General features: G+C 39.6%; 1 protein-coding gene across 7 annotated transcripts in view; it reads right to left on the reverse strand.

Moving 5' to 3' along the window:
- Positions 1-25935, reverse strand: part of ENOX1 (ecto-NOX disulfide-thiol exchanger 1) — a 513658-nt gene that overhangs the window by 345425 nt on the left and 142298 nt on the right. For 2 of the 7 annotated variants that reach the window (XM_086328858.1, XM_086328856.1), the window contains exon 2: positions 17089-17257. The exons of the other annotated variants lie outside the window; for them this stretch is intronic. The gene's annotated coding sequence lies outside the window, so the exon portion shown is untranslated. The remainder of the gene's footprint in view (positions 1-17088; positions 17258-25935) is intronic. 7 annotated transcript variants of the gene reach the window in all.

The following is a 25935-nucleotide window of genomic DNA, read 5'->3' on the forward strand; positions in this document are numbered from 1 at the left end:
CTTCCTGATGTTCAAGCTGGTTTTAGAAAAGGCAGAGGAACCAGAGATCAAATTGCCAACATCCGCTGGATCATGGAAAAAGCAAGAGAGCTCCAGAAAAACATCTATTTCTGCTTTATTGACTATGCCAAGGCCTTTGACTGTGTGGATCACAAGAAACTGTGGAAAATTCTGAAAGAGATGGGAATACCGGACCACCTGATCTGCCTCTTGAGAAATTTGTATGCAGGTCAGGAAGCAACAGTTAGAACTGGACATGCAACAACAGACTGGTTCCAAATAGGAAAAGGAGTTCGTCAAGGCTGTATATTGTCGCCCTGTTTATGTAACTTCTATGCAGAGTACATCATGAGAAACACTGGACTGGAAGAAACACAAGCTGGAATCAAGATTGCTGGGAGAAATATCAATAACCTCAGATATGCAGATGCCACCACCCTTATGGCAGAAAGTGAAGAGGAACTCAAAAGCCTCTTGATGAAAGTGAAAGTGGAAAGTGAAAAAGTTGGCTTAAAGCTCAACATTCAGAAAACGAAGATCATGGCATCCAGTCCCATCACTTCATGGGAAATAGATGGGGAAACAGTGGAAACAGTGTCAGACTTTATTTTTCTGGGCTCCAAAATCACTACAGATGGTGACTGCAGCCATGAAATTAAAAGACGCTTACTCCTTGGAAGGAAAGTTATGACCAACCTAGATAGCATATTGAAAAGCAGACACATTACTTTGCCAACAAAGGTTTGTCTAGTCAAGGCTATGGTTTTTCCTGTGGTCATGTATGGACGTGAGAGTTGGACTGTGAAGAAGGCTGAGCACTGAAGAATTGATGCTTTTGAACTGTGGTGTTGGAGAAGACTCTTGAGAGTCCCTTGGACTGCAAGGAGATCCAACCAGTCCATTCTGGAGATCAACCTTGGGATTTCTTTGGAAGGAATGATGCTAAAGCTGAAACTCCAGTACTTTGGCCACCTCATGCGAAGAGTTGACTCATTGGAAAAGACTCTGATGCTGGGAGGGATTGGGGGCAGGAGGAGAAGGGGACGACGGAGGATGAGATGGCTGGATGGCATCACTGACTCGATGGACGTGAGTCTGAGTGAACTCCGGGAGTTGGTGATGGACAGGGAGGCCTGGCATGCTGCGATTCATGGGGTCACAAAGAGTCGGACACGACTGAGCGACTGATCTGATCTGACACTTTAAAAAAAAAGAAAAATATTTAATAAACAGAATTTTGACAGGGGAACAGGTTACACTGCAATATACCAAATGAACTCACATATTACTAAATTGATCAAGAAAATTCCTCTTCTAATTTGCTTTAGTTTTATATCAGACATTGTCTCACTGAGTCAGGAGTCATGGAAATGCAGACACCCAGCTCTACACGGTGCACTTTCTCTCCCACCTTCTTCCTGATGCAGAGAGAGCCCTCTGGAGCCCCAGGGGTCTCCTGGTGTGGTGGGGAGGTTTGTGCATGCCCTGGGACATCAGCGATACCAAGGCGAAGGCCGCATCTTCCTCTGGCACCTCCATATGGCCCACAGTTCCTTCGTTGGCCAGGGGAAAGAGGACATCACCTTTGCCTAAGGAGAACCGTGTCCCTGACGCAGGGATGGAGCCTGCATCCCTGTGGCTATCTCTGAGTGACAGGACTGTATCTCCTTGTAGCTGTGTCCATCTATGAGGGCCAACCGACAGGTCTCGGCAGAGCTCCATCTATTGATAGATTTATTCTCTTATTTTCAGTCAAGTACCTACATGTTTTGGGTTGTTCCGGTGCCAAGAGCTGACCTTCCATCAGTTTTCCTAGCATCTATGTTTGTGGCGTGTTTTGTATTTATTACCTTGTAGTCAATCACTTCAAAATTCCCCTCAAAGTGCCAACTTTTAATGGCATTGTCTTCTGTACAAGCCTTGGAACTTTTAGCTCATATCCACACTGAGGCTGGGAAGCTTTACAGAAAGGCTAGGGAAGGATGAGGAAGGTCACGTGAAACTTTAAAAACTTTTCATTTTATTTTAGGCAACAAAAGCTTAAGGCATGAATAAAGAAATAAGGAAGAATGATTGACAGCATTTTCAGAGCTCTGCAGACGTGGAGCCTAGGATTACTACATGGGGCCAAAAGAAAAAACAACCGAGCCAAACACAGCCAGTTTATCTTTGCATAAAAGAAGGAAGAAGAGCTTGACAAGGAACAGGGAATGGAAGTATCTGGACCACAGAATCTAAGCTAAATGACAAGAATACAAAATAAACAGCAACTGTTCTTAAAACTTCACAGACTAGCATTCTCATTTCTTCACACTGCTTAAAAACAAAGTTTCAGGTGGAATGCCTCAACTTATAGATTGTGTTTTCCATAAAATATTGATGGTGCCTTCCAAGCAGTCACTCAGCCACAATTCACTGCAGACTTCATTTTTAAATTTTATTGAAACATAATTGATTTTCAAATGTTATGTTAGTTTCAGATATACAGCAGCATGATTTAATTATATATGTATACAAATATATATGTACATAAACATAGATTCCTTTTTACATTCTCTTCCATTAAAGGTTATTACAAGATACTGAGCAAAGCTCCCTGTGCTACACAGTAAGACTTTGTTGGTTAATATTTTTTATGTGCTGCTGTTTTTGAGTCATGCCCGACTCTTTTGCGACCCCATGGACTACAGCCCACTAGGCTCCTCTGTCCATGGGATTTCCCAGGCAAGAATGCTGGAGTGGGTCGGCATTTCCTTCTTCAGGGGATCTTCCTGACTCAGGGATCAAACTGGGGTTTCCTGCACTGGTAGGTAGATTCTTTACCACCGGGAAGTCCCATTTTGTATACAGTAGTATGTATATTTTAATCCCAAACTCCTAATTTATCCCTTGCCTGCTTTCCTCTATGGTAACTATAAGTTTGTTTTCTGTATCTATGAATCTATTTCTGTTTTGTAATTAAGCTTATTTGTATCATTTTTTAGATCTCTCATATACGTGTTATCATATGATATCTGTCTTTCTCCAAGCCAGACAGAGAAAGACAAATATCACAGTGCATAATTCTGAGTCATCAACATGTCGGAGAATTCCAAGAATACTGAAAAAAAAGGCAACATAGTTTTTCCCTCAAGCATCTTACTGGTTTGGAATGGGATGCTACTTGGATGTCCAAAATTTAAGAAGGAGGTGCTAGTACGTGGCTGAAAGAATCGGGTCTGGACCAGACTGCCTGGGGGTGTTCTTGTTTCATCAGTTACTAGCTGTGTGATCTTAGGCAAAGGCACCTAAGACTCTTTAACCCTGGCTTCCTCCTCAGCAAAATGCAGAAATGATATACTTCCCATATAAGTTGCTGTGAGCATTAAGTAAGATAACCTATGTAAAGAGTTATATAAGAGTCGGACATGACTTAGCGACTAAACAAGCAAACAGCAAATGATATAAAGTGCTTGGCACAATAAGAGGAGCACGGTAAGAACGCATCAGTTGGTAGTGAGGAGAAGTGCTGTTATATAACAGACCACAATGACGTCAGTGAGGGAAGAAGTGCTCTGAAGCTTGGAAAGGACTGGAGATCCTCTTTCTTGGGGATGAGGGGGATAGTGAAAGTGTCAGTGAGGAAGGTAGCATTTAAGATCAACCATAACTTAACACACACAAATAATTCGGCTTTTACAGAAATCCTCTAATGATAATTGAAAAGTTAGAAAATATGCTACTTGAGAAAAAAAAAAAAAAAAAGGTCCATGAAATTAGACATTATTTTCCAGGATCTGGTGTGGAAGTAGGCATCTATCATAACCACCCGACCAGGGAATAATACAAAGGAGAATCTATGTATTGCTACGAAGAAAGATACAATGACCCACTGGGTCCCATTCTATTCAACTGTAATCCAACACGACACCAGGGCTTTTAATGGAACTTGGCACGCTCTGGACACACCATTTCTAAACTTAGCCTCAAATTGAAGTCACAAGGCTTGTGACTCAAATCTCCAACGTGACCTTTTACAGGGCATTGTTCAAGGAAACATGCCTGTCATCGTGCAGAGAAACTATATGCCCTTTCATGCCCGCAAGTATGATGAAAAGATGCCCCACATTGTTACAGGCACAGAGCCGCAAAAGGACTCCGACTTTGACTCTCTAGAAGCAACGAAAACAAAGACTCTATTTGATTTTGTATCCTTCATGTAGAAATGCTGTCTTATCGCATTAATGAACATTCCTATTTCCCCTATATTCTGGACTTTATTTAATTCAAAAGAAGCTTGGCAGGAATCTCATCATTTGTGGATTTAAAATACAGTGCCTCTGAATAAATCCCCCTTTCAAGGGCTTACTGAGCCACGCTACTCTGTCCTTGTCAGACCCATAGAATATTTTACTGAACAGAAGAGCTGAAGCATACGGTAACTCAAATTCCCCAACACCTTCTCTGCTTCCCAGCCCTGGGAGGTCTGCTGAAGGAGGGTGGACTTTAAAAGACGTGGTGTCATCATTCCCTCCTCACCCTTCTTTATTTCTTCTACTGACTTATAGAATCCTGTCAACTCCTCTTCCCATTCACCCAACTCATGACATCACACCTCATATACCACAATAAGCTTTTTGCTGGTGTTCCTTCTTGTAGTTCATCCTACAGTCAAAAATATCTTGTATCTCAGTCTACAGTGGCGATAAGGAAGTATTTGAAAAAAAATGAAGGCATGAATATATAAATGAAAAAATTTTAACGTAACTATATATTCATGCACTACTCAGTAACTTTCTATGAAATTAAAAGATGCTTGCTCCTTGCAAGAAAAGCTCTGACAATCCTAGACAGCCTGTTAAAAAGCAGAGACATCATTTTTGCCGATGAAGGTCCGACTAGTCAAAAATATGCTTTTTCCAGTGGTCAGGTACAGATGTGAGAGTTAAACCATAAAGAAGGCTGAGCACTGAAAAATTGATGCCTTTGAACTGTGGTGTTGGAGAAGATTCTTGAGAGTCCTTTGGACATCAAGGAGATCAAACCAGTCAATCCTAAAGGAAATCAACCCTGAATATTCACTGGAAGGACTGATGCTGAAGCTCCAGTACTTTGGCTACCTGATGCAAAGAACTGACTCACTGGAAAAGACCCTGATGCTGGGAAAGACTGAAGGTAGGAGGAGAAGGGGACGACAGAGGATGAGATGGTTGGATGATATCACTGACTCAAGGGACATGAGTCTGAGCAAACTCTGGGAAACAGAGGACAGGGAAGCCTGGCATGCTGCAGTCCATGGGGTTACAAAAAGTCGGACATGACTGAGCAACTCAACAACAACCAACTGAGTCACTTACAATGTCTCCCTATTTTCTTAAGGATCGGATCTACGTCCTCATTATGAATACCTGTTTCCACCATTCTCTCTAACCTTAAAACATACTATTTCTGATCCAAATCCTTGGGTCAACTAAAAACTGTCTGCTCATTATATTACAGTGAATCTTAACTAGGGATGCGTCAAAGTTACCCATGTCAACTAAACTGCAATCACCAGAGGAAAGCTGTCACTACATGCATTTTCCAAATGCTCCACAGATGCTCAGATGTACACGGCTTGTGAGGAACCACTGCTGCTGCTTCTCTTCCTCTTGGTGTATGAACCCACCTAGCACAGCTCAGGGAAGCCTCCCCTTTTAAGTGAGACTTCCCAAGCCACAGCAGTATTCCATCCTTTCTCTAGTTCCTTATCATAGAGTTAAAACATTTCAAATTAGAAAGGATCTTCCGCTGATTCTCTTGACTGACTCTATTCCAGTATTCACACACTTAGGTAATCCCCTCTCCTTCCCCACCTTGAGTGTGGGTGAGACCTAGTCTTCTGACGAACAAAGTATGGCAAAAGTGATGGGAAGTGACCTCTCTCTTGCCCTCTGACCCTAATGATGCCAGCTGCCATGCTGGCAGTGCTCTCTGGAGAGGCCCACTGGCAAAGGTCTGAGGCCCTCAGTCCATCCAGCTGTCAGGGAACTGAGCCCTGCCAATGATCACTGGGTGAGCTTGGAAATGGATCCTGGTGCGGTTGAGCCAGGGGAACTGCAGATCAGCCCCAACTGGGATAACTGTGCGTCTGACCGCCACCCTGACTGAAGCCAGGTGAGGGACCATGAGCCGGAGGACTGCCCTGGGCCATGCAGATCCCTGACTGATAGTTAGTGTTACGTGTCGTTTGGCGAGGCCACAGTACTCAGATATTTAGTTCAACACCAGTGTGAATGATGCTGTGAAAGGATTTTTTTTATATGAAATTAACATTTAAATCAGTAGATGCTGAGTAAAGCAGACTAACCTATGCAGTGCTGGTGGGTCTCATCCAATCAGATGAAGGCCTTAAAAGAGAACCATCTGAGGTCTCCTGAGAAAGAGGTATAATGCTTACAGACTGCCTCTGGACTTGAGCTGAAACAACACTTCCTCAGATCTCCAGTCTGCCCTGCAGATTTTGGACTTGCCAGCCCCCATAATCACATGAGGTAATTCTCTGAAATAAAGTTCTCTACAAATAGGTAAAGATACTGATATATATATATGCGTGTATCTCTATATATTTGTGTATGTGTGTGTATAGAGGAAAAAGGTTGAGCGTCCAAGAATTGATGCTTTTGAACTGTGGTGCTGGACGAGACTCTTGAGAGCCCCTTGCACTGCAAGGAGATCCAACCAGTCCATCCTAAAGGAAACCAACCCTGTATATTCTACAGAATGACTGATCTGATGCTGAAATTCCAATACTTTGGCCACCTGATGCGAAAAGCCAGCTCACTGGAAAAGACCCTGATGCTAGGAAAGATAGAAGGCAAAAGGAGAAGGGGGCAGCAGATAATAAGATGGTTAGATAACATCATCGACTCAACTGACACGAATTTCAGCAAACTCCAGGAGACAGTAAGGGACAGAGGAGCCTGGCGGGCTATCGTCCAAGGGGTCACAGAGAGTCAGACACGACTTAACTGAACAACAATATGCATGCACGTGCACGCGTGTGTGTGTATTCATACTCTACACACATGCACCCTGTTGGTGGTATTTCTCTGGGGAAATACTTAAGTTTCAGGGTAATTTGTTAAGCAGCAATACATGACTAATATGAGACTCCTCCCCCTCCATAGCACTAACCACACTGAATTATAATTGCTTTTTAAATTCCTCTCTAATTAGGGCTTCAAGTTCTGTTAAGGCAGGCATCATGTTCACCATGCTTGCAACCACATCTACAGCTCTCAGTATTGTGTCTGGTATATGGCTGGGGCCCAATACATATTTGTTAAATAAACAAGTAAGTGATAAAGCTTTCACAGCAGCGTCTTCATATTACAAAAAATAAAAAAAAGATGCAAAACAAAACAAAAAACAATGAGACAATTCTGGAACTAAAATTGTTACTGTTTATAAGTACAGGTTCCTTCAAAAGGGGTACTAATCAATGTGAAAAATTTTAAATGACACATATATTGCTTTACTGTAGAGATGAGAGAGGCTGTGACATATTTGGAGACTGTAGAGAATTTATGGAGCTGGAGAATAAGACTAGGGTGTGAATTCCAGAATAACAAATTTGAAATTTTGTCAACCGGCTTAGAGCTACTGAAGTGTTCTTGTTTCAGATGGATTTTGACCAGGAGTGTTTTTTTGAGGATAAATGTGGCATCAGTGTTCTGAATAATTAAAAAAAGAATAAAGGAGAGGACTATTGCTAAGAGAGTGAAATAGAAATATAGTTGTGAAAGTATAAAGGAAGGCCTAGATGGAAGGAAAAAAAAGCAGAGAATAGAGGAAATTCCACAAATTAGATGGAAGTCATGATAAAATAGAAGAAATAATCAAAGCTGCAAGAATATTTTAAGCCTGGGTTTGAGGAAAATTTTAAGAACACTGACCGAATGTGGGAATTCAAGAGGGGGACCTGGTGTGTGAGCACAGGCCCAGGAGAGTGGAATGGGACAATCCACGCTGCTCTAAGCTTTAGAAGTCACATTCCTTTCCATGTTCATGACTACTGATATAATAAATCTTCCCCCAAAGATCAGTGCAGAATACAGAGTATGTCTACAGTTTCTTTCAAGTGGCATATAATTTACATACAGTAAAATGCACAGATTTTAGGCATGTACTTCAGTGCGGAGCATCCGCAAATGTAACCAAACACTAGTTAAGATAAACAGCCTTTTCATCACTCCAGAAAGTGCCTTTCCGTCAAGCCCTTCCAAAAGGGGAGCTCTGGTTTCCATCTCTGTCAACGGCTTGGTCTGTACTTGAACTTCATATATACAGAATCATAGATTATATGTTATTTTTCGTCTGGCTTCCTTTGCACCACAGTGACTATACTTTATTCTTGTTGTTAAGTCTATTCAGTTAATTCATGAGCATTAGTGTATAAAAAATATTGTTTAAATGAGTATCATTCCATGGTAGGAAAACACCATAGCTTCTTACCCACTCTCCGGTTGATAGACATTGAGGTTGATCCAGTTTTCAGCCACTATAAAGTTATTACAAACACTCTGATACAGGCTTTTTCTAAATACAAGCTCTCATTTCTCTTAAGTAAACAAGTAGATCGAGGCTGATGGGGCCCAGGGCAGGTTCACTCTAAGGAGCCACTAGTTTTCCAAAAACGGCTGTAATATTTTGCATCGCCACCAGTACTGACTGACTGCGAGCTCCCGAAGTCCTGACCAACATTCCGCATCATCGCTGCTTTTATTTGTAGCCAAGTCTAGTAGCTGTGAAGTGGTATTTAACTTTGCATTTCCCTCAAGACTACCGATGTCATTATTGATCCTCAAATATTTACTGGGCGCACTGATACCTTCTTTTGTGAAGGTTCTGTTCAAGAAACTTTGCCCCTTTGGGGAAAGGGTGTTTTCTGTCTTCTTAAAGTGAGTTGTAAAGGTTCTGTAGAGATTCTGGATGCAATTTCTCGGTCAGAAGTATGTATTACACAGTATTTTCCCTGTCTGTGGTATCTCTATTAATAACCTGTTATTAATGTTCGCCTGTTTACGAATGGAAGTTCTTCATTTTGGCCAAGTCCAATTAATTTGTTTCCCCTGTAGTGTTAGCGCTTTCGGTATTCGAAAAAATAGTTGCCATCTTTCTAAGACACTGGCTTACATTTTTTTCTAGAAGCTTTACTGCTTTTGCTTTCACATGGAGATCTATGATACATCCTGAATTACTTCCTGTGTGAAAGTGAAAGTCATTCAGTCTTGTCCAACTCTTTGTGATCCCATGGACTATACACTCCATGCAATTTTCCAGGCCAGAATACTGGAGTGGGTAGCTGCTTCATTCTCCAGGGTATCTTCGCAACCCAGGGATTGAACCCAGGCCTCTCGCATTGCAGGCAGATTCTTTACCAGCTGAGCCACAAGAGAAGCCCAGGAATACTGGAGTGAGGTGGGCATTAAGTTTCACTGTGTTTCAACACAGTTTGAATGGTTCCAGCACCATCTGTTGATGGACTGTTCCTTTATTCCACTAAACTGCTTTGATATCTTTGTTGAAAATCAATTAACTATATAGTTGTTTATTTCCGATTCTGTTTCACTGATCTGTTTCTCTACCTTTTGTCTAATATTAGATTTTCTTAATTATTGATGCTTTTAGAGTAAGTCTTAAAATCAGGAAGTGAGGGTTCCCCCACACTGTCATTCATTTTTAAAAAAATGTTTGACTTGGACTTCCCTGGCAGTCCAGTGGTGAGACTCCATGCTCCCAACACAGCGGGCATGGGTTTGATTCCTGGTTAGGGAAGATCCCGTATGCTGCATGGCACAGCCAAAAAAGTTTAAAAAAAAAAAAAAAAGAGAGAGAGAGAAAAAAAAGTTTGACTCAGTTTTTTAAAAAAGAGGAAGAAAATGTTTTGATTTTTGTAAGCCCCTGTATTTTCATATAGATTTTAGAAACTGTCAATTTCTATATACTATTTGGGGAAAACCAACATCTTAAAAATACTGATTCTTCCATTACATATATAATATATATATATATTTTCCACCTAGGTCATCTTTATCAGAAATATTTTCTAATTTTCAGTATTTAGGTATTATGTTTTTCATTTAAATATATCACTATTTTATGGTATTGATATTATTGTAAGTGGTGGTGTTTTTTAATTTCATTTTCTAATTATATTTTCATGTATAGAAATACAATTGATATTTTACAATGACCTTGTATCCTGAGGCCTTGATAAATTGAATAGATTTCTGCCAAGTTCAAATAGATCTTTTTAGATTTCTTAGAATTTTCCAGATATGCAGTCATACCATTTGCAAACAGAGACAGTTCAATCACGTCTTCCTTTCCAATCTGTTAACTTCTAAAATTTCTTTTAGTAGCTAATCCTATTTCATTGGCTAGAACCTCGAGTTCAACGTTAAACAGAACCAGTGAGAGTGGACATGCATGCCGCCTTCTTGATTTAGGAGGAAAGAATTCATTGCTTCAGCTTTTTATTTTTGGAGGCATAGTTGGTTTACAATATTATATTGGTGTCAGGTGTACAGTATCGTGACTCAGAACCTTTACAGAGTATGCTACATTAAATGTCATTATGACAGCTAGACTGCCTGTGCTGTGCGCTGTATCTGTGCTGCTCATCTACTGTATACCTAGTGGCTTGTGTCTCTTAACCTCAATCTGTCCTTACCTCATTCCCTCTCCTCACTGGTAATCACTAGTCTGTTTTCTGAATTTGTGAATCTGTTTGTTTTGCTATATACATCTGTCAGTTTAACTTTTAAATTCCACTTCTAAGTGATATCACACAGGGAGTGATATGTGTGATATCTTTGTGTATGTGTCTTTGACTTATTTCACTAAGCATAATATTATCTAGGGCCATGCACATTGTTACAAATGGCAAAATTTCATTCTTTTCTTATGGATAAGTAATATTCCACTACACACACACACACACACACACACCCCCCTTAATCCAGTTGTCTATTGATGGTACTGATGTGTACGTGGGTTGCTTCCACGTCTTGGGTATTGTAGCTAGTGCTATGAACACTGTGGTGCATGAATCTTATCAAATATAGTTTTCATGTTTTCCAGATATATACCCAGGAGAGGAACTGTTGGATCAATAGGGTAGTTTTATTTTCAGGTTTTTGAAAGACGCTCCACACTGGTTTTCATAGTGGCTGCACCAATTTACATCCCCACCAACAGTGTATGAAGATTCTCTTTTCTCCAGATCTTCAGCAACGTTTGTTATTTGCAGGCTTTTTGATAATAGCTAGTCTGACAGGCATGAGGTAATATCTTTTTCTTTTGATTTGCATTTCTCTAATAATCAGTGATGCTGAGCATCTTTTCATGTGCCTATTAGCCATATGTATGTCTTCTCTGGAAAAAAGAGAAGTCTTTTGTCGGGTCTTCCGTCCAATTTTTAATCAGGTTGGTTTTTTTTTTAGATATTGAGTTACGTGTGCTATTTATATATTTTGGCTATTAGCCACCTGTTACATCATTTGCAAATATTTTCTCCCATTCCACAGGTTGCCTTTTGTTTTGTTGATGATTTCCTTTGCTGAGAAAACGTTTTAAGTTTAAGTAGGTGACTTTTTTTTAAATTTTTGCTTTTATTTCTTTTGCCTTAGATTCAGAAATGTACTGCTACAATTTATGTCAGAGTGTTCTGTCTATGTTCTCTTCTAGATGTATGGTTTCAGGTCCTACTTAGGTCATTGATACATTTTACCTTTAATCGAGTTTAATTTTTGTCTCTGGCTGAGGAAATGTTCTAATCTCACTCTTTACAGGCAGCTGTCCAGTTTTCTCAGCATCACTTACTGAAGAGACGGATGGTCTTTCCGTCACTGTATATCTTTGCCTCTTTCACTGCAGGCTAATTGACCACAGACGTATGGGTTTGTTTCTGGGCTCTCTGTTCTGTTGCATTGACCTTATGTCTGTTTTCGTGCCAATGTCATGCTTTCTTGATTGCTGTACCTTTGTCATAGTCTGAAGTCTGGGAAGGTGATACCTTCGTTCAGCTCTGTTCTTTTTGCTCAATATTGCTTTGGAAATTCAGAATCCTTTTTACCAGTAATTCCAACAAATTCTAGAATTATTTGTTCCAGTTCTGTAAAAATAGGTCATGGGTAATCTGACAGGGACTACATTAAATCTATAGACTGCTCTGGGTGGTATGGCCATTTTAACAATATGAACTCTCCCAGTCCAAGAGCATGGAATATCTTGTCCATTTCTTTGTATCATCTTCAATTCCTTTAATCAATATTGTTATAGTTTATAGAGCATAGGACTTTTACCTCCTTGGTTAAGCTTATTTTTCTTTCTGATGCAAATTTAAACAGGACTGCTTTTTTACTTTCTATTTCTGATAGTTCATTACTGATGTACAGAAAAGCATCAGATTTCTGTACTACTAATTTTGTATCCTGCAACTATAATCCTTTTTCTATATCACTGCATTCTATTCCTAATTGTGAATTAGATATTTTTGCATCTATGGTCATGATAGATATTAATGTGTATTTTTTTAAACTGTGTCAGGACTTGGTAATAAAGTAGTATATATTGCAGAAAATGACTTAGGAAGTGTTCCACTCTATTTTCTGTTATTTACTTAAGATTAGTGTCATTCCTTCCTCAAATATTTGAAGAAATTCACTAATAATACCATCTGGATCTGGGGGGATTTTGGTTGTTGTTATGGGAATGTTAAATTTAATTAAACAAATCCAGAGCTAGTTCTACCTTCCATTTTTTCTTGTATCAGTTTTAGCTGGATTTGTATCTTATAAAACAAGAAATTTTGCCAATTTCCTCTACGATGACTTTGTTCCTCACTACTTCTCACAGCCTCCAATAACAATTCCTGCACTTATTTTTTCCCTTGCCACTTCACTTGCTGAGCTAGATCTATCTCTCCAGGCTTCCTTTCTTGACATATTCAGATTGATGTTACTGTTTCTCTCTTCTGTGAGCTTCTCCAGTCCTTACTAATTCAATCGCGTACTGTCTTATATTTTCCATTTTCTTTTATTAGTTTATTTTATCTCTGAAAATAGATTATAGAATTCTTGAAGGCAGAAATTATACCTTAAACTTCATTGTTCCCCATAGCAACTAGCATAGTCATTTAACATTAAATAAATATTTATGAGATTATTGATTTGTCCACTGTGGGTTAGTTTAAACATCTACTGTGGATGAGTTTGCAGCACCTTACATAGTGCCAGGAAGCATGGAGAGTTAAAATTAATGATAGTAATAAGAAACTAGTATCAGGCACACTAAAAGGCATAGGAGCCAACCTGAAAGAGCTCCCAATGGCCAAAACTGGAACAATTTGAGAAACAAAGCAAATAATTACAGTACCCGACCATATAATCCAAAGAATAAAATAAACAGCATGAGTTCATAGTCCTGTAAATAAATTAATGAACAAACAAATAAATGGGAGAAAAAAGGCTCTTCTTCCTTACAGAATTTTAGGTAGAAAATGCAGAGGGAAGGAGGGAGAGAGAAAACAATTAGAAACCCAGCAGGAAATGCTACGGATATGATCTAACGATGAATATTGAAATTAGTTGGGAACGTTTTAAGGAGGAACAGTTAAATAACCTTAAAGTAGCCCACCCTAAAATATTTATTAATTACTGCAGTCGATTTAACGCATGCCCCCAATTCTTTGATAGTCTCCTATCTGGGATATGCAACAACTTCTCTCCCTTTGACTGTGTGCCAGACTCAGTGACTTGCTTGAAATGGATATAACATGGAAAAATAAAATGGCCAACTGTGAAGAAACCTGGTAGATACTACCTTAATCAACTGACCAAGGTTCATACTACCAGGGTAAGACATGTTGATATCATATACCTTTTATATGGTGAGAAGTGCGCTTCACCACTGTGGTATTCTTCCCTATAATCCCAAACTCTCATCTAGTCAACACAAAACATCATGAAAAAAAAAAAAACTGAAGAATATTCTACAAAATGTCTGACCAGTACAATTCAAAGCTGTCAGAGTCGTGAAAGATAAAAAATAAAACTGAAACTGTTAGAGCCTGGAGGGCACTAAGCGGGACAGGGTCCCCTGGCATCCTAGACTGGACCCTGGGACAGAAGAAAGGACAGATCTGAAGGTCTGGTAGAGTCTGGCTGCAATATGAAGTGTAGATAACTACATTTCATCAATGCTAATTTATTAGTTTCGATGGGTATACCATAGTTTGGTATTCTTTATGGGAAGCTGGGTGAAGAGTACAGAAGAACTCTCTGAATTGTTTTTCCAACTCTTTGGTAAACTTAAAATTATTTCGAAAGGAAAAGGTTTTTTTTTTTTTTTTCTGCTGTTTAAAAAAAAATATTGGGAATATAGTTAATTTACAATGTTGCATTAGTTTCAAGTTTTTTAAACACTGTTTTACTTTTTAAAACAAAGTGCTACATTCTCTAATTATATCATTATTAAAAACCAAACAAAACAAAACCTTGTATTGGAATTGCTTCATCAAATTCAAAATGTTAAGGCTTTTGATATGTATCAATTATAGTGGCTTCAATTGCTATTAAAGGAAATTTAAAAACCCAATCAACATTTAAATATCTTAAAATATAATAAAGGTTTTTTAATGGCTCTCATACAGTCCACAGATAACTCAGGTCACAAAGCTTGCTTCCCTCCAGTAGCTCGACAGTGTTATCTCCTGCTTCTTTCTGTCCTCTGCTCTGCCTAGTTTGGTTAAGAGCCTCCTTTTCTCACAGATACCAAATGGCTGCCAACAATTCCTGGGGATACATTTTCTCTCTTTCATGCTCAGAGGAAGAGCACATCTTCCCCAACCCTCAAACAAAAGCCCCAAGCTTTCCTCTAGATCAGGTTGTGTCACGTGCCCATTCCTGAGCTTTGACAAGGCACTGAGATACTGTCGATATGCAGAGGCTTCCCTGGTGGCTGAGCCAGCAAAGAATCCACTCGCAGTGCAGGGGATCCAGGTTCCATCCCTGGGCTGGGAGGTCCCCTGGAGAAGGAAAGGGCAACCCACTCCACTATTCTTGCCTGGGAAATCCCATGGACAGAGGAGCCTGGTGGGCTACAGTGCGTGGGGTCACAGAGAGTCAGAAAGGACTCAGTGACTAAACCACCACCACCAACAGAATACCACAGACTGGGTGGCTTATAAACAGAGAAGGAAAAAAAAAAAAACCAGTCCCATAAAGAATGTGAATCCAGGTTTCCTCCAGCCTTCACTTATACTGAGAATTAACCTTTAAAAGATCACAATAAAATCAAAAGCTGCCAACATGACAACGAAAATGAGTAGGCCAGTAAGGAAAGCCTTTCTCATTTGTTTGGCTGCCTGCATCTTAGCTTCCTGGGCAGGGATCAAACTTGCGCCAACCCCCGCCCCCAACCCCTCCGCCTGCAGCGGAAGCATGGTCTCAACCACTGGACTACTAGGGAAGGCCAAGGCTTTTTAATTTAAAAAATCTATTACATCACTCCACACACTGATGTTTGGGAACACTGGAATTTTGTGCTCTTTGTGTTTATATTAATAACTGGACTTATACTCCTTTTTCTGAAACATAGGGTAGTTTGGATTTATAATTACACTAAGTTTATGAAACAGGATAAACAAGAGCAGTTTATTAGAAACATTTTAGCTTATTACTAACATTATGACTATTAGGAATAGCTACAACTATTCCTAAGACGACACAGGGTACCATTAAGAGAAGGAAATAATAAAGGCCAATTCCATAACTACTCTCACTTCAAAAATCACTGAGATAATACTGATCTTCTTAGGGAACAAAAGAACCTAACAGGTATCCTTTGATGAGGCAGTGCCAAATTATTTCACATTTTAGCTTCTCAAACAACTGTAAAAAGAGACAAGATTTATACTGGTTGTACTTGCTTCCAGCTCAAATGGCAAACTGATCATGTCAGTTTATCCCACGCCTTCCCAGGTTCTCATTAATATTCAGGTCAAGAAACCAAGTAGGCACAAATCTACAAAACCAAAGAAAAGAGGAATGGATGAAACAGTCCAGCAAAATTCTAGACGATGGAGTTGATCAGAAAGCAGACAAAGTTATAACCTGAAAACACTTAAGAAGGAAGGATGACCATGACAATACAGAAACTTGGGAGGATCCTGCAAGGAAACAGCCAGGTTTCCCATAAGCACCCTAGAAAAAGCAGGACGACAGGACATACAATCTCTGATGATTCAGTCCCCAATCAAATTTTCATTCTTAAATACATTTGGACATAAATTATTTGGACATATTCTTAAGTATATTTGGACAACAACTGTTGACAGACATTTGTATTGAAAGATAAAGGAAAAGATCTTCAATAAGCAAAATCCAACCAAACAAAAATGATCTTTGAGAAAACCTGAATAATTTGAGGAACAGTACTTGAAAACATTGAGAAATAAGAACACAATTCTGTTTTAAAAAGGAACACTCAGAATAAGAAAGGTTATTAGAAAATTTAAAGTATAACAGTCAAAAATTAAAAAAAAAAACACAACAATATAAGGTAAGGAAACAATTTTGAATAAGTCCCCCTGAAAGTTAGGCAAAAAAACTAAGACAGAAAAAGTCCAAGAGGAAAAAAAAAAAATGTACAGAAGCCAACCAGAAGTTCCCACTAATACAGATTTTTTAAAGAATTCTAAAGCAGGAAAACAGAGGAAAGGGAATGATCAAAGAAATAATTTAAAAGAATTCCCACACCTATAGGTCACAACTCTTCAAAATGAAAGGGCCCATCAAGAAGGCCATCAAAAAAGCACATGAAGAAAAGAACCACAATCAGATAAGTTTTGGTAAGAGATCATAAAAGTCAGTTTCTAAAAATTGAAGGGAGGAAAAAAGTAACTTTCAAAGAGGCAAGAATCATATTTCTTACCAGCATTACTAAATGCTAAAAAATAGGGCAATGTCTTCCAAGTTCCCAAGAAAAACTTACTAACCTATAATTCTTGATCTAGCCAAAACACTAATTATTTACAGATACACAGAAACTGAGAATATTTACCTCTTATATACCCTTTCTGGTGGTTCAACAGTAAAGAATCTGCCTGCAAAACAGGAGATCTGGGTTCAGTCCCTGGGTCAGGAAGATCCCCTGAAGAAAGAAATGGCAACCCACTCCAGGATTCTTGCTGGGAAATCCCATGGACAGAGGAGCCTGGTGGGCTACAGACCTAAGAGTAACAAAGAGTGGGACACAGCTTAGTGACCAAACAGCAACAACAACACATACCCTCTGTAGGAGGATCCCTGAAGTATGCTTCAGCAGTACATGGAATTAAAGTGAGAAAGACAGATCCAAGGAAGCTTAGTGGAAGACGAGATGCCTAGACTACAGATGCTCCAGGCTGCGGACAGTATAAAGTATATAAGAAAAGGGGGTATTGCAAAGAAGCTGAAAGGATTTAAGGATTCCATAAAGACAGATTATGGGGGAAAATAAAAACTATCAGAAACTCAAGGGAAAACAAAAAATTACAAAAGGCAAAGTAATCACAATATACTACTTCAATCGGCAGTAACAATGCTTGCTGCTGCTAAGTCGCTTCAGTCATGTTCAACTCTGTGCGACCCCATAGACGGAAGCCCACCAGGCTCCCCTGTCCCTGGGATTCTCCAGGCAAGAACACTGGAGTGGGTTGCCATTTCCTTCTCCAATGCATGAAAGGGAAAAGTGAAAGTGAAGTCGCTCAGTCGTGTCCGACTCTTAGCGACCCCATGGACTGCAGCTTACCAAGCTCCTCTGTCCATGGGATTTTCCAGGCAAGAACACTGGAGTGGGGTGCCATTGCCTTCTCTGGTAACAATGCTTAGATACTCATAATAGTTTTTGTTAAATTTTTTAACCTTCAGAGTCAACCTACTAACATAACATTAAGACCTTCAGATGACTAAAACTAGGTATAAATGAAATTAGCTTTAATAGTGTAAAATTCAAAGTCCAAGTGAGAGAAACTAGAAAATATTAAAGCCAGAAGTTACGGAAAGAGTAATAATCTCATCTTATAAACTAAGGAATCACTAGATACTGCCTATAGTTAATAACTATATTAACTATTGACTATGACTTTCCTGGTGGCTCAGATGGTAAAGTGTCTGCCTACAATGTGGGAGACCTGGGTTCAGTCCCTGGGTTAGGAAGATCCCCTGGAGGAGGAAATGGCAATCCACTCCAGTTCTCTTGCCTGGAAAATCCCCGGATGGAAGAGCTTGGTAGGCTACAGTCCATGGGGTCACAAAGAGTCGGACATGAATGAGTGACTTCGCTTTCTTCTTTCTTTCTGCAGTTAATAAGGGGCTTCCCAGGTGGCACTAGTGGTAAAGAAGCTTCCTGCCAATGCAGGAGATGTAAGAGACACGGGTTCAATCCCTGGTTTGGGAAGATCTCCTGGAGAAGGTCATGGCAACCCACTCCAGTACTCTTGTCTGGAGAATCCCATGGACAGAGGAGCCTGGCAGGCTACAGTCCATGGGGTCGTACAGAGTTGAACATGACCGAAGTGACTTAGCACACACACATGGTTAATAAAATAGAAATAAGCACAGTTAATAAGATAGAAATAAGCATATTATTTAAAGGTATGTAGGCAACAAAAGAACTAAAAATGGTAGTATATTGAAAGTGGGACGGCTGTATTACAAATAAGCTAGATCTTTATCATAATATTAAGTTAATTAACAATATCTAAATTTAACAAATCAATAATGGTTAATATACTGCACATACAGACACTCAAGACAGCCAATATTACAAATATATTTAGAGCTATAAACGCAAAAATTGTAAACATAGGAACATATAAAAGAATTGTAAGTTTTTCTCTGTGCTGGGGGTGAGGTCTAGGACAATAGCTTTGCATTATAAGCCCATGGCTTTTTTTTTTCCAAAAAGTGTACAAATATGTACACTTTTATACATACTTATATATATTATCAATAAAATGCATGTATATATGTATGTGTCTATATATATGCATTTTATCAATAAAAATAAGTATTTTTGAAATATTTAACATTTTGAATGTGAAATATTTATTAACACTTTAAAAATCTATCTGGAAATCATCCCACTAGAATATGCTTCATAGTGTAGCCCTCAAGATTTAAATAAGGTCTTGGTATTTCATAAATTAAAACAGTACATTTTAAAGTCTCAAATAGAGACTGGGTCTTCTACAAATTCTAATGGCCCAAAAAGTGCTGATGAAATTTAAAACTGATGTGATTACAGTATTTATGAAAAATACAGGAGGTAAGCAAATGCCTGTCCTTCATGACTCTCCGTGATGGCATCTGACAGGTGTCAGAGAAAAGGAGGCACGCTGACCTCTAGCTGACCAATACAACAACAAACGACTCCTTGGCTGGAGCGTCCTTAAATCCCCCGAGTCCGTCATTTATGCCCTGTGTGGTTCCCAAAAAGCTAGACCACAAACTGCCCATCAGAATTGGGTCTGTGGAGCACATCCCCGGCCTTCATGTCTAGGTGACAATACCCCCTCTATCAAACACGATGAAGCTCGAACGACAGGCAGAGCAGGACACCACAGAATTTATGTCACTTGAAATTTGGGATGTACCTGATGTGGCATGAATTTGAATTTTCTGGTTATAATAAACTGCTCTGTGATATGGATTTGGAAAAAGTGAAAATGAAGTGGAAAATCTTCAGAGGAGACAAATGTCAGAATAAGAAAGACGGTAGAGTCTGTGGATGGTATTCTCATTCATCTTCAAATTTCTTTTGCTCTGTGTTTAAATATTTCAAATGAAGAGTTTTTCCAGTGTCATTTGATAGAGGCAAACATCTGAAACTCAGCAGCAGACTTTAAATAGTTTCATCTTGTAGGATGCTTTAAAAATGAATGCTGGCTTGCTTTTCCTAAAGAAAAAAAAAAAAAAATGCAGGCTTCTAGCCCCCCACCCCTTCTTGAATGAGAATTTTCCAGCTGTTGCTGAGTTTCCAGACTTTATGTTCTCAGGGTTGGATAGTCCTACTAGTAAATATTCCTTTGCAGCAAAAATTAGGGCTCAGAAAGACTGGCAAGCGGTAATGGACTTCAGATCTCTGTTGGAAGTGTTTACGGGAAAAGCCTGGGTATTTGTGTATGTATCTATATGTCTGTGTCTATATACATATAAAACTAGAAGAGAGAAGTCACCAAACTGTTTCTGCAATGAAATAAATAACCACCAAAAAAAGTAAGTAATTCATAAATGTTATAGGATTCTCTTCCTTATGAATGAAATCAGAGCTTAAAGAGCCTTAAGATAACAGCATGTAAATTTCATAAGCCTTCTAGAATCTGGAAAGAACAAGAAGTTGCTCCCCTGCCTGCCTGCACTGCCATTTCTGAGGCATTCACATGTGGCAATTGTTGCCACTAACGTTATAGTTACTATGCAATCCTTTTAAGTAGGTAAGATTCATGACAGCGAGTTCCATGTCTCACTTACTACTGTATCCCACTGTCTGGAACAGAGCCTGACATATAATAGGGACTTCGTCAATTTTGAACCTGAATAGCAACCTTATTTCATTGTACAGAACAAAGGAGCAAGGAGAGACGAAAATGCTTTGCGAATTCTCACTCTAAGATTTTAGTGATGGCTGTTGCTATTCTGCATAATCCAGTTCCCTGCTGGGAACAGTTCCTAAGGGCTCTGACAAAGCTGTTGCCTGCATTTTTAAGTCTAATACCAGGGTATATAATTAAAAGCACCTACAGAGGTAAGAGGGCTTCCCTGGTGGCTCAGTGGTAAAGAATCTGCCTGCCAACGCAGGAGACATGGGTTCGATCCTCCCCTGGAGAAGGAAATGGCAGCCCACTCCAGTATTCTTGCCTGGGGAATCCCGTAGACAGAGGCATCTGGTGGCTTATAGTCCATGGGGTCGAAAAGAGTCAGACACAAGTAAGCGCACAGGCAGGCACAGAGGCGAGAGGCAGACCCGCACAGCTGCTGAGCATAAACCCTGGAGTCAGGCTGCCTGCGATCAAATTCCACTCAATGGCACACTTTCTGGCTATATGACCTTGTTGTTCAGCCACTAAGTCGTGTCCGACTCTGGTACCCCATGGACTACAGCACATCAGGCTTCCCTGTCCTTCGCTATCTCCCAGAGCTTGCTCAAACTCATGTCCATTGAGACGGTGATGCCATCCAAACACCTCATCCTCTGTTGTCCCCTTCTCCTCTTGCCCTTAATTTTTTCCCAGTATCAGGGTCTTTTCCAATGAGTCTACTCTTTGCATCAGCCGGCCAAACTGTGGTGAGTTTTTTCACCTCTGTTGGCAACCCACTCCAGATTTCTTGTCTGGGAAATCCCATGGACAGAGGAGCCTGGTGGGCTACAGTCCATAGGGTCACAAAGAGTCAGACAGGGCTTAGCAACAAACAATTACACTTTTTCTATGCTTCACTGGCTTATCTGTTAACTGGGAGATAATGGTGCCTAACTTACATGGCAATTGTTGAAAATGACTGCAAGGAGATCCAACCAGTCCATCGTAAAGGAAATCAGTCCTGAATATTCATTGGAAGGACTGATGCTGAAGCTGAAACTCCAATACTTTGGCCACCAGATGCGAAGAACGGACTCATTGGAAAGGACCCTGATGCTGGGAAAGATTGAAGGCAGGAGGAAAAGGGGACGATAAAGGATGAGATGGCTGGATGGTGTCACATACTTGATGGACATGAGTTTGAGTAAACTCCGGGAGTTGGTTTGGACAGGGAAGCCTGGTGTGCTGCAGTCCATGGGGTCACAAAGAGTTGGACACAACTGAGCGACTGAACTGAACTGATAAGTAACTCATTGAAAAAGCTTCTGAGTGCTGATGCTGCTACTCCTATTACTACAGGGAAGCAGGAAAAAACAAAGAAATTCAGTCATCTCCATACTGCTTGTTTTTAATTTTTTTTTTTACCAGTGCCATACAAATTTAAGCATAGAGTTTATATTCCTGAATTCCTCTGAATATTCAACTTAATGCCCTATTTTTCTATATATTTAGCTCCTTCAAGAACCCAGTGGAACTACAGTTTGGCAAGTTACAGGTTTCAGATAAAACTAGGATATCAGCTGAGGCATGAAATCACGGAGGGAACTTCATGCAGCTGTGCATGTTTTTCAAAGCATGTTGCTGTGATTTCTTTTTCGTGAAGGCCTTTTATTTTTTTTCTATTTTATTTATTTTGTTTTATTTTATTTTTTAACTTTACAATATTGTATTGGTTAAAGTGACATGGACACTGCAATCGTTTAAAACATACAACTATTTTAATTTTTACTGAGATCTGCTTTCGCGATGTCCTTGGAGTTGGTAAGCTGACACGTTTTCTGACAGCGGTTTCATTCAGAAGAGCTTAGTTTATGATTAGTGTGCACACGGTGGAGGCGGTGCTGCTGTTTATATTGACGCTGCGCTCCACTAGTATTGAAATCCAGATGCCAGTTTACTTCATCGCACACATATCAGACTGACCCGAATTCTTTCAGAGACTTAAAAGGAAAAATCCCAAGTGAAACCACACACCATTTGTGAGCCACACTCTGTGCGGTGGGCGAGACCTTTCAGTTAGAACTTAACTAAATCTAGGTCAAGGGATTCTCTTGGAGGAGGGCAGGGAGCAGTAGTTTGCCAAAGAAATTCTAAAATTTCCAAAATAAAGCATAATGCAATATGCCATTTCACTGATTCTGAGTTATTCTTGTATAGTGGTTTGAGAAATGTCAGACCAGTGGTGGTCTGCCTCATTTCATCTCCTTGTAGAAGAAAAAACTGTCACCAGCCAGCTCCTGCTTCAAACTTTGATAATTTTGCAGGTTCATTCTAAGAGAACTAAGAAATCCCCAGAAATGTCCTTCCCTGGGGTGACCATGGCAATACCTTCGTGTAAAGCCTAGAAGCGTGTGTGACTGACTGACTGATTTACATTTTATAAGATCAGGTTTCCCTGGTGGTTCAGTAGTAAAGAATCGCCTGCTAATTCGGGAGACCCGGGTTGGATCCTTGGGTTGGGAAGATCCCCTGGAGTAGGCAATGGCAACCCATTCCAGTATTTTTGCCTGGGAAATCCCAGGGACAGGGGAGCCTGGCGAGCTACAGTCATGGGCTCACAAAAGAGTCATATACGACTTAGCAACTAAACAACAAGATCAGTTTGAGCTTTTCTATTACTAGGAAGTCCAAAGATGGCTATTTGGATTTAAACCACTACAAGCAGTTATACAAAAATCTTTCCAGAAGGAAAGAGCTCAGAAAATTAATTCTAACTTACGTTCCTTCTGACTGTGCTGTACACTTGCGATAATACACACTGTTTGAGGCACTTTTACCATTTTGCACATTTTCATCCCCAAATTCAAACCTAATCCATCCTGAGAACAAAAGCTGGCAAGAAGCACTTCAAGTGATAAGCGAACAAAATGCAACAGAAAAGCAACATCCTGACACGGAAATGTCATGCGAGTTGCTGAATGGCACACTGCTCCAAAGTTTACCATAACATTTTGAAAGCCTTTGCCAGTGAGCATATAATTGACTGAAAGCCTTGCCAGCACTGTTTTAGAGATGTCTAACATACTACATAATAAAGAAAATCATTTACAAAGAAAGCTAAGTGTTAAAAATGCATTTTTAGAGAGCTTTCAAAACCAGTGTTTCCCCTCCCATTTATGGCCAAGGAAATAACTACGATATTATCTAGCTTAATATTTTCATGTTCATACTTTACTCACTGCCTATCATTTACATTTTTGCATGGCAGTCAAGTCAGACACAACTGAGCGACTTCACTTTCACTTTCCACTTTCATGCATTGGAGAAGGAAATGGCAACCCACTCCAGTGTTCTTGCCTGGAGAATCCCAAGGATGGAGAAGCCTCTAGGCTGCAGTCCATGGGGTCGCACAGAGTTGGACATGACTGAAGTGACTTAGCAGCAGCAGCAAGTCAATCACCCTAAGAATGTAAGAAGTACAAATTTCTTGGCTCAAAATGCTATCAGTTAAGATCCTGACTCATGAGGTCAGAATCTACCCTTTCTTGTGAGTGTTATATTCTCCCATTCATCCACCCGCCCAACCATGCATCCATCTAGTCATCCATCATCTATCTATCCATTTTTCTAACAAATACTCGCCAAGTATCTAAGCTGCAGCAAGCATTGTGCGGTTGCCAGAGACTTAATGATGAACAAGACAGAGTTCCTGCCACCATGGATTTACAGGATAGCTGGGAAGACTCTTAGTGAAAGGAATAATAATTTTAATTTGGGATAAAGAAATTAAAGAAAGAATAAAGGTCCTGGGATGGAGGCAGAACAGAATGCTAGATGGGAAACAGGAAGGTCATAAAGGAGTCCTAAAGAAATGGCATTTATCCTGAGGCCTTAAGAATAAGTAGTACTAGGTCAGAAAAAAATGAAGGGACTTGTGGGGGCCAGAGGGAACAGCACCATGGAGGGAGTGGAACATTAAAAACAAAGAAACCTCAAAGAAGGAGGGGCTGGTGTGTAAAGAACTCTTTAGTGGCAAGTAATGAGACTGGAAATATGGGCACAGGTTGGGACCCTTCCTATTCTTCTATGATTCGTTTTTTTCCTTTCTCTTATTATTTACTGTTTTAATCAACACTAGACAGGGTAAATGCTGAAGATACAACCTGAAGTAATAATAAAGAATTTAAGTATTATTCCATTATTCTTAGCACAAACCTCATCTTGCAATCCAGTGAATTGTCGAAATACAAGCACTATCCATCTACTCCCCTAGAAAACCTGCGGGAGCTCTTAAATAGCAAGTATCATGATCACATCTTCAACTGTGATTTACATTTCTTTTATGAGACTTACTATAATGAGGGAAAAAACACAAAAGGAACAACTACATTTAAAACTGATAAAAATCACAAGTGCTCCTTCAAGTAAACTTTGAGCTAAAGTTCAACTTTAAGTAACGATTCTCCCTTAGCTGTTGATCACATAATTTGCAAAACAAGTTTTCAAGGAAAAATAAGAATCTCAACACTACAATTTTGCATTATTATATGAGCACAATTGTTTTCCTAGAATACATCAAAATCTTTAACCATGAAATGCATATATTAAAGCAATGCTTATTTACATACTGACACACTTAGAGACACATTTGTCTGTGGATCTATTTCTGTCTTAGCTGGCAGGGAGAGGAGCAGTAATAATTAGCTTTTATTCTTGTGGTATCTATTTCATAGTCACCTCTAGAGACAAAAGAGGTAATTTTGGATTTCACCTTTTTTGTTGGATTCTATTACAATTAAAGTGGAATTAAAAAAAAACTCAAATTAGTTTTATATGTCCTAAATTTCCGAGAGTTTTTTTGTTTTTAATTCTAACTAGTTATTTGCATCACAGTAAGTCCCTATGGGTAGCTGCTAAATTCCTAAACCAGAAGCAACTATATTTCAGGAAGAGGGTTTATATCTTAATACCTAATATGTTTTTATCTTTATAAATTAAAAAAAAAAGATCTCTTCTAGCCTTCTGTTTTTTTCTAAATTCTCTCTTCACGTTGGCATGGGAACTTGCGGCTGTAGCCAAACACATTGGTCAAGAGAGAGTGTTCACTTCAACAGCTGGAAGGGAAAAATGAGCAGAATCTGCCGGCCAACAATCCTCTGTGTGCTCCCCACCCAAGTGCTGGGTTCTGGCCCCATGCTGTTCGGTCAGCCTATTCTGATTAACCCTTCCACATTCAGTTGTTCAGCTGTCCCACACGATACACTGAAATCTAGCCCAGCAAACAGCAGGCCTACTTGGGCTTAATCTGTGGCACTTTCTTGTAACCAGAGCTGTCTAACAATGGGACC

The sequence above is a fragment of the Bos grunniens genome, chromosome 12, assembly GCF_055505025.1.
Source record: "Bos grunniens cultivar Pamir isolate PY7600 chromosome 12, Bosgru_T2T1.0, whole genome shotgun sequence".
In the NCBI taxonomy this organism is placed as follows: Eukaryota; Metazoa; Chordata; class Mammalia; order Artiodactyla; family Bovidae; genus Bos; species Bos grunniens.